At 47.3% G+C, this 17,118-nt stretch overlaps 1 long non-coding RNA gene across 1 annotated transcript in view; it reads left to right on the forward strand.

Moving 5' to 3' along the window:
* The first annotated feature begins 586 nt into the window (after window positions 1–586).
* The window catches only part of LOC310881042, a 295,954-nt gene continuing 279,422 nt past the window's right edge, over window positions 587–17,118 (forward strand). Inside the window, exon 1 of the long non-coding RNA XR_014572079.1 lies at window positions 587–9,929. This is a non-coding gene — a long non-coding RNA (uncharacterized lncRNA). The remainder of the gene's footprint in view (window positions 9,930–17,118) is intronic.

A 17,118-nucleotide genomic window follows, 5' to 3' on the forward strand; every position in this document is an offset into this window, starting at 1 on the left:
TTTAACTCCGAGCGTTGGGACTGCTCAGGAGTGGAGTACGTCTCCTGCAGTAATGATCACGCGGATGGGGGATTCTATTGGGATAACTACGCGGTGGTCAACTTCTAGCAGTCGGAAGTGGCCGTTGGGTAAGTCTGGGGTGGGCACTATGTAGGAGTCGAATGATAGGTCTTTGAAGTCTGTGTATTCGTAGCTTCAGTATCATTGGTGGCCGATGGCTTTTAGGGTGAGGTCTGGTTCGTCGATTTTGTCCATTATGTAGAGGATTTGTAGGGATGGGAGGGCGAGGAGTACCAGGACGATAGCAGGTAGGATTGTCCAGATCAGCTCTACTTCTTGGGCGTCTACAGCATTGGACGAGAGTTTTTCTGTTAGTATGTGGGCTAAAAGGTAGAGAACTAGGCTGCAGATAGCTAGGGCAACGATTAGGGCGTGGTCGTGGAATTCAACGAGTTCTTCTATGATGGGTGATGAGGCGTCTTGGAATCCTAGTTGGGAGTGGTTGGCCACATGAGATGTACAGGATTTTTACCTGTGATTTAGTCTTGACAAGGCTATGTAATTGGTTTACTAACGTCTCATAAGAAAGAAGCATGAGCAGTTAATGCAGTTGGCTTGAAACCAGCATGTGAGGGTTCGATTCCTTCCTTTCTTGTACTTGGACGAAGGCCGGTTCCTCGAAAGTATGGTATGGGGGAGGGCAGCCGTGGATTCATTCAACGTTTGTGGTAGTTAGTTCTGGTTGTAGGACTTTTCGTTTGGCCGGAAAGGCTTCTCAGATGATGAATATTAGTATGATTACGGCTACTATTGAGATTAGGGAGCCGATGGAGGAAATGGTGTTTCATAGTGTGTAGGCGTCGGGATAGTCCGAGTATCGTCGGGGTATTCCTGCTAGGCCTAGGAAGTGCTGGGGGAAGAACGTTAGGTTTACTCCTGTAAATATTACCCCGAAGTGGGCTTTTGCTCATGTTTGGTGTAGGGTAAACCCAGTGAGTAGTGGGAATCAGTGAGTAAATCCTGCTAGAATGGCAAAGACGGCGCCTATGGATAGGACGTAGTGGAAGTGGGCAACTACGTAGTACGTGTCGTGCAGGGCGATGTCTAGGGAAGAGTTTGCAAGAACGATTCCTGTTAATCCTCCGATGGTAAATAGGAAGATAAATCCTAGAGCTCATAGTATTGGGGGGGGTCTCATTTGATTGTTCCTCCGTGCAGGGTGGCTAGTCAGCTAAATACTTTGATTCCGGTAGGGATGGCAATGATTATAGTGGCTGATGTAAAGTAGGCTCGGGTATCAACGTCTATTCCTACTGTAAACATGTGGTGAGCTCAGACGATGAATCCTAGGAAGCCGATGGATAGTATGGCTCAGACTATTCCCATGTAGCCGAAGGGCTCCTTTTTGCCTGAGTAGTACGTGACTACGTGTGAGATGATTCCAAACCCCGGTAGGATCAGAATATAGACTTCTGGGTGTCCGAAGAATCAGAATAGGTGTTGGTACAGGATTGGGTCTCCTCCTCCAGCGGGGTCGAAGAATGTGGTGTTTAGGTTTCGATCAGTTAGTAATATTGTAATACCGGCGGCGAGTACGGGGAGTGATAGAAGGAGTAGGATGGCGGTAATTAGTACGGATCAGACAAATAGTGGGGTTTGGTATTGTGAGAGTGCGGGGGGTTTTATGTTGATGGCTGTGGTGATAAAGTTGATGGCCCCAAGGATGGAGGAGATACCGGCTAAGTGGAGTGAGAAGATAGCCAGGTCTACTGAAGCTCCGGCGTGGGCAAGGTCACCTGCTAGGGGAGGGTAGACAGTTCAGCCTGTGCCGGCGCCAGCTTCTACAGTGGATGAGGCTAGTAGGAGGAGGAATGATGGGGGGAGGAGTCAAAAGCTTATGTTGTTTATTCGCGGGAATGCTATGTCGGGGGCACCGATTATGAGGGGGACTAATCAGTTGCCGAATCCTCCGATCATGATGGGTATGACTATAAAGAAGCTTATTACAAAGGCGTGAGCGGTAACGATTACATTGTAAATTTGGTCGTCGCCTAGGAGAGTTCCTGGTTGTCCTAGTTCTGCGCGGATTAATAGGCTGAGTGCGGTGCCGACTATTCCTGCTCATGCCCCGAAGATGAGGTACAGGGTGCCAATATCCTTATGGTTAGTGGAAAATAGTCATCGGTTGATGAAGGTGACGGGTAAGATGGCTGAGTGTTGAAGCGTTAGGCTGTAGTCCTTTTTACAGAGGTTTAATTCCTCTTCTTATCGGCTCTGTAGTGAAATTCATGTTGAGTTGCAAGCTCATCGATGCGCACTAGGGTGCGTCAGGGTCTTTGTAGGCAGAAGCCAATTGGTTTAGGCATTTAGCTGTTAACTAGAGTTTTGTGGGATCGAAGCCCATCTGTCTAGGGAGGCTTTAGCTTAATTAAAGCGTCTGACTTGCATTCAGAAGATACAGGTTAATATTCTGTAAGTCTTAATGTGCAGAAACTAAGAGGGTTTAACTCTTATTTAAGGCTTTGAAGGCCTTCGGTTTGGGGTGTTATCCTAAGTTTCTAGACAATGGCATGTATTATTGGGGACAGGGGAAGTAAGAGGATTGATAGTGAGGCAAGGACCGCAGTAGGTGTGCTTGGGGCTTTGCTAGTGTATCATTGTTTTATGTGGTTAGAGGAGTTGGGGGGAAGGGTAATTGTTGAGTGGTATGCGAGGCGTAGGTAGAAGAAGAGGCTGAGCAGTGATAGCATGGCAATTGCCATGGCTGCTGGTGTTATTTCCTGTTTAGTTAGTTCTTGGATGATAAGTCACTTTGGTATAAAGCCTGTTAATGGGGGGAGGCCTGCTAGGGATAAAAGTACTAGTATTAGGGTGGCGTTTAGCACTGGGGTTTTTGTTCATGAGGTTGTGATCATGGATAGGTTAAGGGCTTTGATTTTGTTAAGGGCTAGGAATACGGCTGATGTTATGATTGTGTATAGGTAGAAGGTAAGTAAGGCCAATTTGGGGCTGTAAACTAGGATGATGGCGATTCAGCCTAAGTGGGAGATGGACGAGAAGGCTAGGATTTTGCGTGTTTGTGTTTGGTTCAGTCCTATTCAGCCTCCTAGTGCTGTTGAGGCTAGGGCCATGGCGGTGAGTAGAGCTGGGTCGAGGGATTTGGATGTTAGTAGGAGCAGGGTTAGTGGGGGGAATTTTATGAGGGTCGAGAGTAGCAGGGCTGTTATTAGTGGCGATCCTTGTAGTACTTCTGGGAATCAGAAGTGAAATGGCACTAGGCCCAGTTTAATAGCGATTGCTGCTGTCAGTAGTAGACAGGAGGTTGGGTGGTTTATTTGTGTGATGTCTCATTGGCCGGTGACTCAGGCATTGGTTATGCTAGAGAATAGGACCAGGGCGGAAGCAGCTGCTTGGGTTAGGAAGTATTTCGTTGCGGCTTCTACTGCTCGTGGGTGGTGGGATTTGGCAATTAGGGGAATGATGGCTAGTGCGTTGATCTCCAGTCCTGTCCAGGCCAGAACTCAGTGGTTGCTGGAAATTGTGATTGTGGTGCCCAAGATGAGGCTGAAGGTTATGATTGGGGTCGCGTAAGGGTTCATTAGTAGAGGAGGGGGTTAAACCATCATTTTCGGGGTATGGGCCTGATAGCTTGATTAGCTGACTCTACTAGAAAATAATATAAGGGAAGTATGGAGAATTTTGATTTCTCTTGTGTGGGTTCAATTCCTACTTTTCTAAGGTCAACAGGAAATGAGAGGGCTGTTATACCTCTATGTTCACTTTATCATAGTGACCCTTTGTAGTTCAGGCACATTTCCTTATGTAAGGAGGTAGGCCTGCATAGCAGATAGGTATGCTGATGTGTCAGAGGCACAGAGCTAGTGTGAGGGGTAGGAAGTTTTTTCATAGTAGGTGCATTAGTTGGTCATATCGGAATCGTGGGTATGAAGCTCGGACCCATAAGAAACCAGAAGATAGTAGGAGGACTTTTGTGGCTAGGATGACGGGGAATAGTTCTGTGGGTGGCCCTAGGGCGCTTGGGTTTAGGAATATGATGGCTGTAAGTGTATTTATTAGCATAATGTTCGCATATTCAGCTAGGAAGAATAAGGCGAAGGGTCCTGCGGCGTATTCAACGTTAAACCCTGAGACTAGCTCAGATTCACCCTCTGTGAGGTCAAAAGGAGCTCGGTTTGTCTCTGCTAGGGTGGATACGTATCATATTATTGCTAGGGGTCATGAGGAGAAAATGAAGTATAGAGGCTCCTGTGCGACGGCAAAGGAGCTGAGTGTGTAGCTTCCGCTTAGTATGATTATTGATAGCAGGATTATGGCCAGTGTCACTTCGTATGAAATGGTCTGTGCTACTGCCCGTAGGGCTCCGATTAGTGCGTATTTTGAGTTCGAGGCTCAGCCTGATCATAGGACTGAGTAGACGGCTAGGCTTGACATGGCTATTAGGAAGAGAACTCCGAGGTTTAGATCTGCTAGGGGAAATGGGAGTGGTAGTGGTGCTCAAGTGGTGAGGGCTAGGACAAGGGCTAGTATTGGTATCAGAATGAATAGAAGTGGGGAAGAGGTAGAGGGTCGGATGGGCTCTTTGGTAAATAGTTTCAGTCCGTCCGCAAATGGTTGAAGTAGGCCAAAAGGCCCGACAACGTTAGGGCCTTTGCGGGATTGTATGTAGCTTAGGATTTTCCGTTCTACTAGGGTTAGGAAGGCTACGGCAATCAGGATTGGGATGATGTATAGGAGGGATATAACGAGGCAGCTTAGTGTTGTTATTTGAATCATGGGTGAAGCTAGGGAGAGGATTTGAACCTCTGGGGAAAGGGCTTAAGCCTTCTGCACTTGCCGGGCTCTGCCACTCTAGCTGGTCCTTTTCTAGGATTGAAAGTGGTGGGGGAAGGCCCTCTTCACGGTTTAGTTGGTTTCACTGCTTAGAGGGGGGGGGCGTGCTTGTGGTATTGGCCCCACTTTCCCGGTCCTTTCGTACTGGGGAGAGTGTGTCATAGATAGAAACCGACCTGGATTGCTCCGGTCTGAACTCAGATCACGTAGGACTGTTAATCGTTGAACAAACGAACCCTTAATAGCGGCTGCACCATTAGGATGTCCTGATCCAACATCGAGGTCGTAAACCCCCCTGTCGATATGGGCTCTTGAGGGGGATTGCGCTGTTATCCCTGGGGTAGCTTGGTCCATTAATCAATTATATTGGGTCTGGTCACTGTTAGCACTTTGAGGGGTAGCTCTAGGTAAAGAGGTATGGTCTTGTTTTTGGAGGATTTGTTCTCCTCCAAGGTCGCCCCAACCGAAAAATATCGACCAGGCTCTGCGATGGTAGTGGCCCCAGTGGGGTTGATTGAGGATTCGCGGTGGTCGTTGATTTTTAAGTTCCACAGGGTCTTCTCGTCTTATGTTCACATCCCCGCTTTTGCACGGGGAGATCAATTTCACTGATTATCTGTGAGAGACAGTTAAGACCTCGTTTAGCCATTCATACAAGTCTCGATTTATGGGACAATTGATTGCGCTACCTTTGCACGGTTAGGATACCGCGGCCGTTAAACCTAAGTCACCGGGCAGGCATCACCTTCAATACTTGTTTAATTTGCTGAAGGCTATGTTTTTGGTAAACAGTCGGGCCTTATTAATTTGCCGAGTTCCTTTCACAGATTTTAATCGCTCTTATAGGCGCTCCTGAGTCGGGTTAACAGGGTTAGTTAATACGTGGTCTTGTAGGGGTTTTTGTATCTGTCTAGGTCTGTTAATAATGTTTCTATGTAAGCTTGCGCCGTTAGAGGGGTGTGGCCCTGAGTTACTTATTTTAGCATTAATTCTCCTATATTCATAGGTTGACCTGTTTGTGATAAGGGAATCATCTTATTTTGGTATTTTTAGGTGGTGGAGCTTTGACGCACTCTTTTTTGATGGCTGCTTTAGGGCCCACGGTAGGATCAGTAGTAAGAATTATCCGCTAGTCGAGGTTGTGTCCTTTTTTAATGGAGCTGTCCCTCCATTAAATAGCTCTTAATCATCTCATTAGGGTTCAGGATGTCCGGTAGGGAGGATTAAGGGGGAACTTAGATTCGTTTCACAGGTAACCAGCTATCACCCAGCTCGGTTGGCTTTTCACCTCTACTGACAAGTCATCCCACTCTTTTGCAACAGAGACGGGTTCGCTCTCTTTAACTGCTTGAAAGTAGCTCGCTTGGGTTTCGGGGGGGCAAACTTTAGTTCACTTTGCTTGGTTGTTCTCGCTAAACCATGATGCAAAAGGTACAAGGGTTGATCTTTGCTGTCTGTCGCTTTGATTGTTTCACTGCTATTTCATCTTTCCCTTACGGTACTGGGGTCTCTATCGCGTCTAAGTGTCTTTTCTATCGCCTATACTAAGACTGTAAAATGCTTTAGTTTAATTAGTTTAGTAAATTCTTTAGTTTTGGTGTACTATTTGTGTGGTTGAGCTAGAGGGGGGGCTTCAAGACGATCCGGTCTAGTAGATATCTTTCAGGTGTAAGCTGAGTGCTTTGGTGTTATAGCTACGTCTTGATATTCTAAGTACACCTTCCGGTACACTTACCTTGTTACGACTTACCTCATCTTCAGCGTATTTATGGTATTAGTTATGTGGGATGTGGCTTTTGAGGAGGGTGACGGGCGGTATGTACGTGCCCCAGGGCCGGCTTAAAGTAGGCTCTATTGTCCCACTTTACTGCTAAATCCGCCTTCCAGAAGTGGTTTCACGCTTCTTTCCGTGTGCCCTATGAATAGGGAATGTAGCCCATTTCTTCCACTCCATAGGCTATACCTTGACCTGTCTTATTAGCGGGGTGCTATTGTGTCCACTGTTGTGCTCTCATTCGAGGTGGGCTGGCGACGGCGGTATGTAGGCTGTGTTGGCAAGGGGTGGTTGGGTTAATCGGGGATTATCGATTGTAGAACAGGCTCCTCTAGGTGGGTTTGGGGCACCGCCAAGTCCTTAGAGTTTTAAGCGTTTGTGCTCGTAGTTCTCTGGCGGATACTTCGGTAAAGTAAGTATCAAGATTTAGGGCCAGGCATAGTGGGGTATCTAATCCCAGTTTGGGCCCTGGCTTTCGTGGGTTTAAATCAGTCGTTAGTTCCTAAGATCATCTTAATGGTGTGTTTAGGTGCATCTTGGGCTTATGACAGCTCAGTTGCATTTTGATCTTAGTTAGCTAGGATAGGCATTTTACCACTCTTTACGCCGTGTCAATAGGACGGTTGATTTGGGTTTCTTGTATGACCGCGGTGGCTGGCACAAGATTTACCAACCCTTGAAGTTAGGCTGTTGCTATAACTAAGTCAAGTTTGCACTCATTGCTTAATGTTAATTACTGCTGAATACCCGTGGGGGCGTGGCTTAGCGAGGCGTCTTGGGCTACTACTTGGGTGTGCCTGATACCTGCTCCTCAAGGCCTGTATGGGGGTAGGTGGTCGAGGGCGTTTACACTGGGGCGCGGATACTTGCATGTATATATTTAGCAAAAACCAACCGTAAGGTTAGGACTAAGTCTTTTGTCCGCAGGCATGTTTTATGCCATCTTGGCAACTTCAGTGCCATGCTTTGTGTTAAGCTATGTGGACGGGGGTGTGGTTAGCTGATAGTTGAGTGGTGAGTGAGAGTGAAGTATATGAAATTATTGCTTGTGTTTACTATTTTTAGTACTGGAGTTTCTCTAATAAGTTTAAGTTATTTTGTATGTGTTTGTGTGTATATATACATCGTTCCGATGATGTCATGGAAGGGATGATTAATGGAGTTTTAGAGGTAGTTTGCTGGGATTGGGCGATGAAGGTTTATGCTACATGGTGGTTAGCGAAAGTTTACTGGTTTAGTTTGTGAAGCGCAGGGGTTGCGCTTAATGATTTGTTGTTTTGTGCTATGTCCAACGAGCATTCATCCAATAGCCCCATTTAACCCGGAGGGTGGAGGTAACATTAACTGAATGTGGTCAAAGTGCATCAGTGTCAGGATGATTCCCCATATACGCCAACCGTCTCATCGAGGGACCCTTGAAATATAGGATAGGCCGTGAGGCAGGTGTATCCAGGCTTAGATTGTGGGACCCCCGAGATCACTGGGAATAGCCACCTGTGAGGTAACCCCGGAAAAAATAAGAGGAACCAGAGGCGCCAAAAAGCTGGAACATGCCGCGATTACGCATTGAGAAGGTGAAAGTACTCACAGATGCCACTTTGAAGGGCAAGGAGGGGTGAGTGAACCCAATGGATGGCCCTGACCGAGGAACCAGAGGCGCAAAAATGTGAGGAGGGCGAGGGGTTTAGGGGGAACGTATGGGCCTGAAGCTAGTCATACCGGACATTATGTGCAACGGGTTGCTGATTTCACGTGAGGAGTACGATTAATAAATCCATCTGATACGAACTGCATGAGATATGTGGTGGAGAGTTGTTGTTGGAGCATGTCCTGTGAGCATTCATTAAAATGGGGTCTTGTTATGCGCTTGAGTGGAGTTGTATTGGGTGTTGTGGGGTATGGTCCTAGAACATTCATGCCGGGTGGTTTGGTAGGAGTGTGTTTAAGGGTTTAATGGCCGTGTACATGTATGGGTTTAGCACCTGCTTATAAGATAGTCCGTATATAATGTATATTACTGGTACTATAGTATGTATGTATATGGGGTATATAAATTTATGCACGAATATGCATAACCAAATACCCCCGCCTCGGGGGGGGAGGGGGGGGGGGTTAAGCATAATGGCATAGATGGGGTAGAATTATTGGGGGCTTGCGGTTAGTTCCTGTAGTTGAGAACAATGGCGGCTTTTCGAGCCGCAGGCCTCGGGTAGTGTCCGGGCAGGAATAATGACTTATTTTATGTTTTTTTTAGGGATTTGCTTTGCGGTGGGTGTTTTGGGTGTGGCGTCGAATCCTTCGCCGTATTATGGGGTTGTTGGTTTGGTGTTAGCGTCTGTGGCGGGGTGCGGGTGGTTGCTGGGCCTTGGGGTTTCGTTCGTGGCTTTAGTGCTGTTTATGGTGTATTTGGGGGGTATGCTGGTGGTGTTTGTTTATTCAGTAGCTTTAGCAGCGGAGCCTTTCCCTGGGGCTTGGGGGGATTGACGGGTGATTGGATGTGCAGTAGCGTTTGTGGCAATTGTTTTTGGGGGGTTGGTGTTTGGGGGGTTTATGGGGGCTTGGAAGTTCGGGGTTTCTACTGTGAATAATGTTGGGGTGTTTGTTGTTCGGTCGGATTTTAGTGGAGTTTCCATGTTTTATTCACATGGGGCAGGGATGTTTTTAGTGGCGGGTTGGGGGCTGTTGTTGACTTTGTTTGTTGTATTGGAGCTTGTGCGGGGGTTGTCGCGGGGTGCTATTCGGGCGGTTTAGGGGTTAGGGTCAGAGAATAGTTTATTGAAAATGCCAGCTTTGGGAGCTGGAGATAAAGGTTTGAGTCCTTTTTTTCTGAGTTTGGGGTACTCTAAGAAGTGGTAAGTCTTCAATCTTTGGTTTACAAGACCAATGTTTTTATAAACTATTAGAGTATTTAGCAGTTGAGTATTTTGTTTTCTAGGGCGCTTGCGGCGGGGAGGAGAAATAGGAGGATAGTGAAGTAGGCGATTGAAGCGAGTTGGCCGATGATGATGAATGGGTGTTCGACGGGTTGGCTTCCTACTCATGTTAGGACAAGGAGGTCGGCGACTAGTACTCAGAATAGGAGCTGGGAGAGTGGTCGGAATGTTATTGCTCGTTGTTTTGATTTGTGCAGGAATGGGATTAGGAATAGGATCAGTACGGAGGCGGCCAGTGCTAATACGCCTCCTAGTTTATTTGGGATTGAACGTAGGATGGCGTAGGCGAATAGGAAGCATCATTCTGGCTTGATGTGTGGTGGGGTTACTAGCGGGTTTGCTGGGGTGAAGTTTTCTGGGTCTCCCAGGAGGTTAACCGCTCATGCTTCTTTCTTATGAGACGTTAGTAAACCAATTACATAGCCTTGTCAAGACTAAATCACAGGTAAAAATCCTGTACATCTCATGTGGCCAACCACTCCCAACTAGGATTCCAAGACGCCTCATCACCCATCATAGAAGAACTCGTTGAATTCCACGACCACGCCCTAATCGTTGCCCTAGCTATCTGCAGCCTAGTTCTCTACCTTTTAGCCCACATACTAACAGAAAAACTCTCGTCCAATGCTGTAGACACCCAAGAAGTAGAGCTGATCTGGACAATCCTACCTGCTATCGTCCTGGTACTCCTCGCCCTCCCATCCCTACAAATCCTCTACATAATGGACAAAATCGACGAACCAGACCTCACCCTAAAAGCCATCGGCCACCAATGATACTGAAGCTACGAATACACAGACTTCAAAGACCTATCATTCGACTCCTACATAGTGCCCACCCCAGACTTACCCAACGGCCACTTCCGACTGCTAGAAGTTGACCACCGCGTAGTTATCCCAATAGAATCCCCCATCCGCGTGATCATTACTGCAGGAGACGTACTCCACTCCTGAGCAGTCCCAACGCTCGGAGTTAAAACAGACGCAATCCCAGGCCGACTAAACCAAACTTCATTCATTACCACCCGGCCTGGGATTTTTTACGGACAATGCTCAGAAATTTGCGGGGCTAATCACAGCTACATACCCATTGTAGTAGAATCAACCCCACTCCCACATTTCGAGGCCTGATCGTCCCTTCTATCATCATCCTAATCATTAAGAAGCTATGCAACAGCGCTAGCCTTTTAAGCTAGCCAAAGAGGGACTTCCCCCTCCTTAATGATATGCCACAGCTTAACCCCGCACCATGATTTTCAATCATAATTATAACCTGATTAACCCTAGCACTCCTCATCCAACCAAAACTACTAGCCTTCACCACAACCAACCCCCCATCAAATAAGACCTCCCTCACTACCAAACCCACACCATGATCCTGACCATGAACCTAAGCTTCTTTGACCAATTTTCCAGCCCCAATCTATTTGGCATCCCCTTAATCCTACTATCCCTACTCTTCCCAGCCCTACTATTCCCGTCCCCAAACAACCGATGAATCAACAACCGCCTTTCTACTATCCAAACATGACTCCTTCACCTAATCACAAAACAACTAATAGTCCCACTCAACAAAAATGGCCACAAATGAGCCATAATATTTACATCCCTAATAATCATACTTCTTACAATCAACCTTCTAGGCCTCCTTCCATATACATTCACCCCAACCACCCAACTATCTATGAACATAGCCCTAGCCTTCCCACTATGGCTCGCCACACTACTAACAGGCCTACGAAACCAACCATCAGCCTCTTTAGCCCACCTATTACCTGAAGGTACCCCTACACCCCTAATCCCCGCACTAATCCTGATCGAAACAACCAGCCTACTAATCCGCCCCCTAGCCCTCGGAGTCCGCCTTACAGCCAACCTTACAGCAGGACACTTACTCATCCAACTCATCTCTACAGCCTCCATTGCATTAATACCCACCCTTCCTGCAGTATCCATCCTAACAATAATCATCCTACTACTCCTAACCATCCTAGAAGTAGCAGTAGCCATAATCCAGGCCTACGTCTTCGTGCTCCTTCTAAGCCTATACTTACAAGAAAACATCTAATGGCACACCAAGCACACTCATACCACATAGTTGACCCAAGCCCTTGACCAATCTTCGGGGCAGCCGCCGCCCTACTCACAACCTCAGGATTAATCATGTGATTCCACTACAACTCATCCATACTACTAACCCTAGGCCTCATCTCAATACTCCTAGTAATACTCCAATGATGACGAGACATTGTACGAGAAAGCACCTTCCAAGGCCATCACACTCCCACAGTCCAAAAAGGCCTACGATACGGCATAATCCTTTTCATCACATCCGAAGCATTCTTCTTCTTAGGGTTCTTCTGAGCGTTCTTCCACTCGAGCCTGGCCCCAACCCCAGAACTAGGAGGCCAATGACCCCCAACAGGAATTAAACCACTCAACCCGATAGAAGTCCCCCTACTAAACACAGCCATCCTACTAGCCTCAGGCGTTACCGTAACGTGAGCCCATCACAGCATCACAGAAGGAAACCGAAAACACGCCATCCACGCCCTAACCCTAACGATCCTCCTGGGATTCTACTTCACAGCCCTACAAGCAATAGAATACCACGAAGCCCCATTCTCAATCGCCGATAGCGTCTACGGATCTACCTTCTTCGTTGCCACTGGATTCCACGGACTCCACGTAATCATCGGATCCTCCTTCCTGACCGTCTGCCTCTTCCGACTGATCAAGTTCCACTTTACATCAGACCACCACTTCGGATTCGAGGCAGCAGCCTGATACTGACACTTCGTAGACGTCATCTGACTATTCCTCTACATAACCATCTACTGATGAGGATCTTGCTCTTCTAGTATATTAATTACAATTGACTTCCAATCTCTAGAATCTGGTATAAACCCAGAGGAGAGCAATGAACGCACTCATGTTCATATTCGCCCTATCATCAATCCTAAGCGCCGCCCTAACCGCATTAAACTTCTGACTCGCCCAAATAAACCCCGACTCAGAGAAACTCTCACCGTACGAATGTGGATTCGACCCACTTGGATCTGCTCGATTACCATTCTCAGTCCGATTCTTCCTCAGTAGCCATCCTGTTCGTCCTATTCGACCTAGAAATCGCCCTCCTACTCCCCCTGCCATGAGCCGTCCAACTCCAATCCCCCCTAATGACCCTCACCTGAACTGTAGTGATCCTCCTTCTCCTAACACTCGGACTGGCCTACGAGTGAATTCAAGGGGGCCTAGAATGAGCAGAATAACAGAAAGTTAGTCTAACCAAAAAGATAGCTGGTTTCGACCCAGCAGATTACAGCCAACCCTGTAACTTTCTTATGTCGCCCCTACATTTAAGCTTCTACTCAGCCTTCATTTTCAGCGGACTAGGACTAGCCTTCCACCGAACCCACCTAGTATCCGCCCTACTATGCCTTGAAAGCATAATATTATCGATATTCGTAGGCCTATCAATATGATCCATCGAAAACCAAGTCTCCTCATTCACCATGGTACCAATTCTCATGCTAACCTTCTCAGCGTGTGAGGCGGGCACAGGCCTGGCTATCCTAGTAGCCTCCACCCGCACACATGGCTCCGACCATCTACACAACCTAAACCTCCTGCAATGCTAAAAATCATCCTACCCACAATCATACTTCTTCCAACAGCCCTGCTGTCTCCACCAAAATTTCTATGGACTAACACCACCTTATACAGCCTCCTAATCGCTGCCCTAAGCCTACAGTGATTAATCCCAACCTACTACCCCTACAAATTTTTATCCAACTGAACAGGAATTGACCAAATCTCATCCCCCCTCCTAGTACTATCCTGCTGACTACTCCCACTCATAATCATAGCAAGCCAAAACCACCTGCAACAAGAACCCCTACAACGCAAACGAATCTTTATCTCAACCTTAGTCGCAGTCCAGCCATTCATCCTACTAGCCTTTTCCACCACAGAACTAGCACTATTTTACATCTCATTTGAAGCAACCCTCATTCCCACCCTAATCTTAATCACCCGATGGGGGAACCAACCAGAACGCCTAAGCGCTGGCATCTACCTGCTATTCTACACGCCAGTAAGCTCTCTACCCCTGCTAATCACAATCATACACCTATACGTGAAAATTGGCACCCTGCACCTGCCAACCCTACAACTAACCCACCCAACCCTATCCACCTCATGGACAGGAATACTATCAGGTCTAGCACTGCTCATAGCATTCATAGTAAAAGCCCCACTATACGGCCTACACCTCTGACTGCCAAAAGCCCACGTAGAAGCACCCATCGCAGGCTCAATACTCCTCGCCGCCCTACTACTAAAGCTAGGAGGATACGGAATTATACGAGTCACTCTATTTATGGGCCCACTGTCCAACCTCCTGCACTACCCCTTCCTAACCCTGGCCCTATGAGGCGCCCTAATGACTAGCTCAATCTGCCTACGACAGACAGACCTAAAATCACTAATCGCTTATTCATCCGTTAGCCACATAGGCCTAGTTATCGCCGCAGGAATAATCCAAACCCACTGATCATTCTCAGGGGCAATGATCCTAATAATTTCCCATGGACTAACTTCCTCCATACTATTCTGCCTAGCCAACACAAACTATGAACGTACGCACAGCCGAATTCTACTACTCACACGAGGCCTACAACCTCTCCTACCACTCATAGCTACCTGATGATTGCTGGCCAATCTAACAAACATAGCCTTACCCCCAAAAACAAACCTCATAGCAGAGCTAACCATTATAATCACCTTATTCAACTGATCTGCCTTCACGATCATCCTAACAGGAATCGCAACCCTACTAACCGCCTCCTACACCTTATTCATACTACTAATGACCCAACGAGGCTCATTCCCCTCCCACATCACATCTATGCAAAACTCAACCACGCGAGAACACCTGCTCATAACACTCCACATTATCCCAATATTCCTCCTAATCCTCAAACCCGAACTGATCTCCGGAATCCCCTCATGCAAGTATAGTTTAAACCAAACATTAGACTGTGATTCTAAGAATAGAAGTTCAAACCTTCTTACCTGCCGAGGGGAGGGTTTAACCAACAAGAGCTGCTAACTCTTACATCTGAGCCTAAAACCTCAGCCCCCTTACTTTTAAAGGATAACAGCAATCCACTGGTCTTAGGAACCACCCATCTTGGTGCAAATCCAAGTAAAAGTAGTGAACCCCACACTACTAATCAACTCCCTCACACTACTCACGCTGACAATCCTCCTAACCCCAATCATCCTGCCATTTCTATTTAAAAACTTTAAAAACACCCCACAAGCCACCACCCGCGCTGTTAAAACCGCATTCCTAATTAGCCTAGCCCCTACAACCGCATTCATCTACTCGGGAGTAGAATCTGTCACCTGCCACTGGGAGTGAAAATTCATTATAAACTTTAAAATCCCCCTGAGCCTAAAAATAGACCAATACTCAATAACATTTCTTCCAATCACCCTATTTGTAACATGATCAATCCTACAATTCGCCATATGATACATGGCCTCAGAGCCATACGTAACAAAATTTTTCACCTACCTACTGGCATTCCTAGTCGCCATACTCCTCCTAACAACCGCAAACAACATATTCCTCCTATTCGTAGGCTGGGAAGGAGTAGGAATCATGTCCTTCCTTCTCATCGGCTGATGACAAGGCCGAGCAGATGCCAACACCGCCGCCCTACAAGCCGTAATCTACAACCGAATCGGAGACGTCGGACTGACCCTGAGCATAGCATGACTAGCTTCAACATTCAACACCTGAGAGATCCAACAAGCCGTACACCCCCACCAAACCCCAATCCTCCCCCTCATAGGATTAATCCTCGCAGCCGCAGGAAAATCCGCCCAATTTGGACTCCACCCATGACTGCCCGCAGCAATAGAAGGCCCCACCCCAGTATCAGCCCTACTGCACTCCAGTACCATAGTAGTAGCCGGAATCTTCCTGCTCATCCGCATGCACCCCCTGCTAGCCACCAACCAGACAGCCCTAACTGCCTGCCTATGCCTAGGTGCTCTATCAACCCTATTCGCTGCCACATGCGCCCTAACCCAAAATGACATCAAAAAAATCATTGCTTTCTCAACATCCAGCCAACTAGGACTAATAATAGTCACTATCGGACTAAACCTCCCACAACTAGCCTTCCTACACATCTCAACCCATGCCTTCTTTAAAGCCATACTATTCCTATGCTCAGGGTCTATCATCCACAACCTAAACGGAGAACAAGATATCCGAAAGATAGGAGGCCTACAGAAAATACTCCCAGTCACTACTTCCTGCCTAACCATCGGAAACCTGGCGCTGATAGGAACCCCATTCCTAGCCGGATTCTACTCAAAAGACCTCATCATCGAAAGCTTAAACACATCATACCTAAATACTTGAGCCCTACTCCTAACCCTTATAGCCACAGCATTCACCGCAACCTACAGCATCCGCATAACCATCCTAGTCCAAGCTGGACAAACCCGAATCCCCCCAATAGTATCAATAAACGAAAACAACCCACTAATCACCGCCCCCCTAACCCGACTCGCCCTAGGCAGCATTACAGCAGGAATAATCATTACCTCTTTCATCACACCAACCAAAACCCCCCCAATAACCATACCCCTTATCACCAAAACCGCTGCCATCCTCATAACAATCCTAGGAATCATCCTAGCCCTAGAACTATCGAACATAACACACACCCTCACTCACCCCAAACCAAACCCCCTCATAAACTTCTCCTCTGCATTAGGGTACTTCAACCCCCTAGTACACCGATTCTTCTCCAAAAACCTACTAGAAAAGGGACAAAACATTGCCCTACACTTGATCGACCTCTCCTGACTCAAAAAAATAGGGCCAGAGGGCCTTGCTGAACTACAAGTAGCCGCAAGCAAAGCCGCAACCTCAATACACACAGGGCTAATTAAGGCCTACCTAGGATCCTTCGCCCTCTCCATCCTGGTAATAATCCTAATAACACACAGACTCACTAATGGCCCCTAACATCCGCAAATCCCATCCCCTACTAAAAATAATCAACAACTCCCTAATCGACCTACCCGCCCCCTCCAACATCTCTGCCTGATGAAACTTCGGCTCCCTTCTAGCCATCTGCTTAGCCACACAAATCCTAACAGGCCTGCTACTAGCCATACACTACACCGCAGACACTTCACTCGCCTTCTCCTCAGTAGCTCACACATGCCGAGACGTCCAGTACGGATGGCTCATCCGCAACCTCCACGCCAACGGTGCTTCGCTCTTCTTTATCTGCATCTACTTACACATCGGACGAGGCCTCTACTACGGCTCCTACCTATACAAAGAAACCTGAAACACAGGAGTAATCCTCCTACTCACCCTAATAGCAACTGCCTTCGTAGGGTATGTCCTACCATGAGGACAAATGTCATTCTGAGGGGCCACCGTAATCACCAACCTATTCTCAGCCATCCCGTACATTGGGCAAACTCTAGTAGAATGAGCCTGAGGAGGATTCTCAGTAGACAA

This window comes from Anser anser, assembly GCF_964211835.1.
Source record: "Anser anser genome assembly, chromosome: 13".
In the NCBI taxonomy this organism is placed as follows: domain Eukaryota; kingdom Metazoa; phylum Chordata; class Aves; order Anseriformes; family Anatidae; genus Anser; species Anser anser.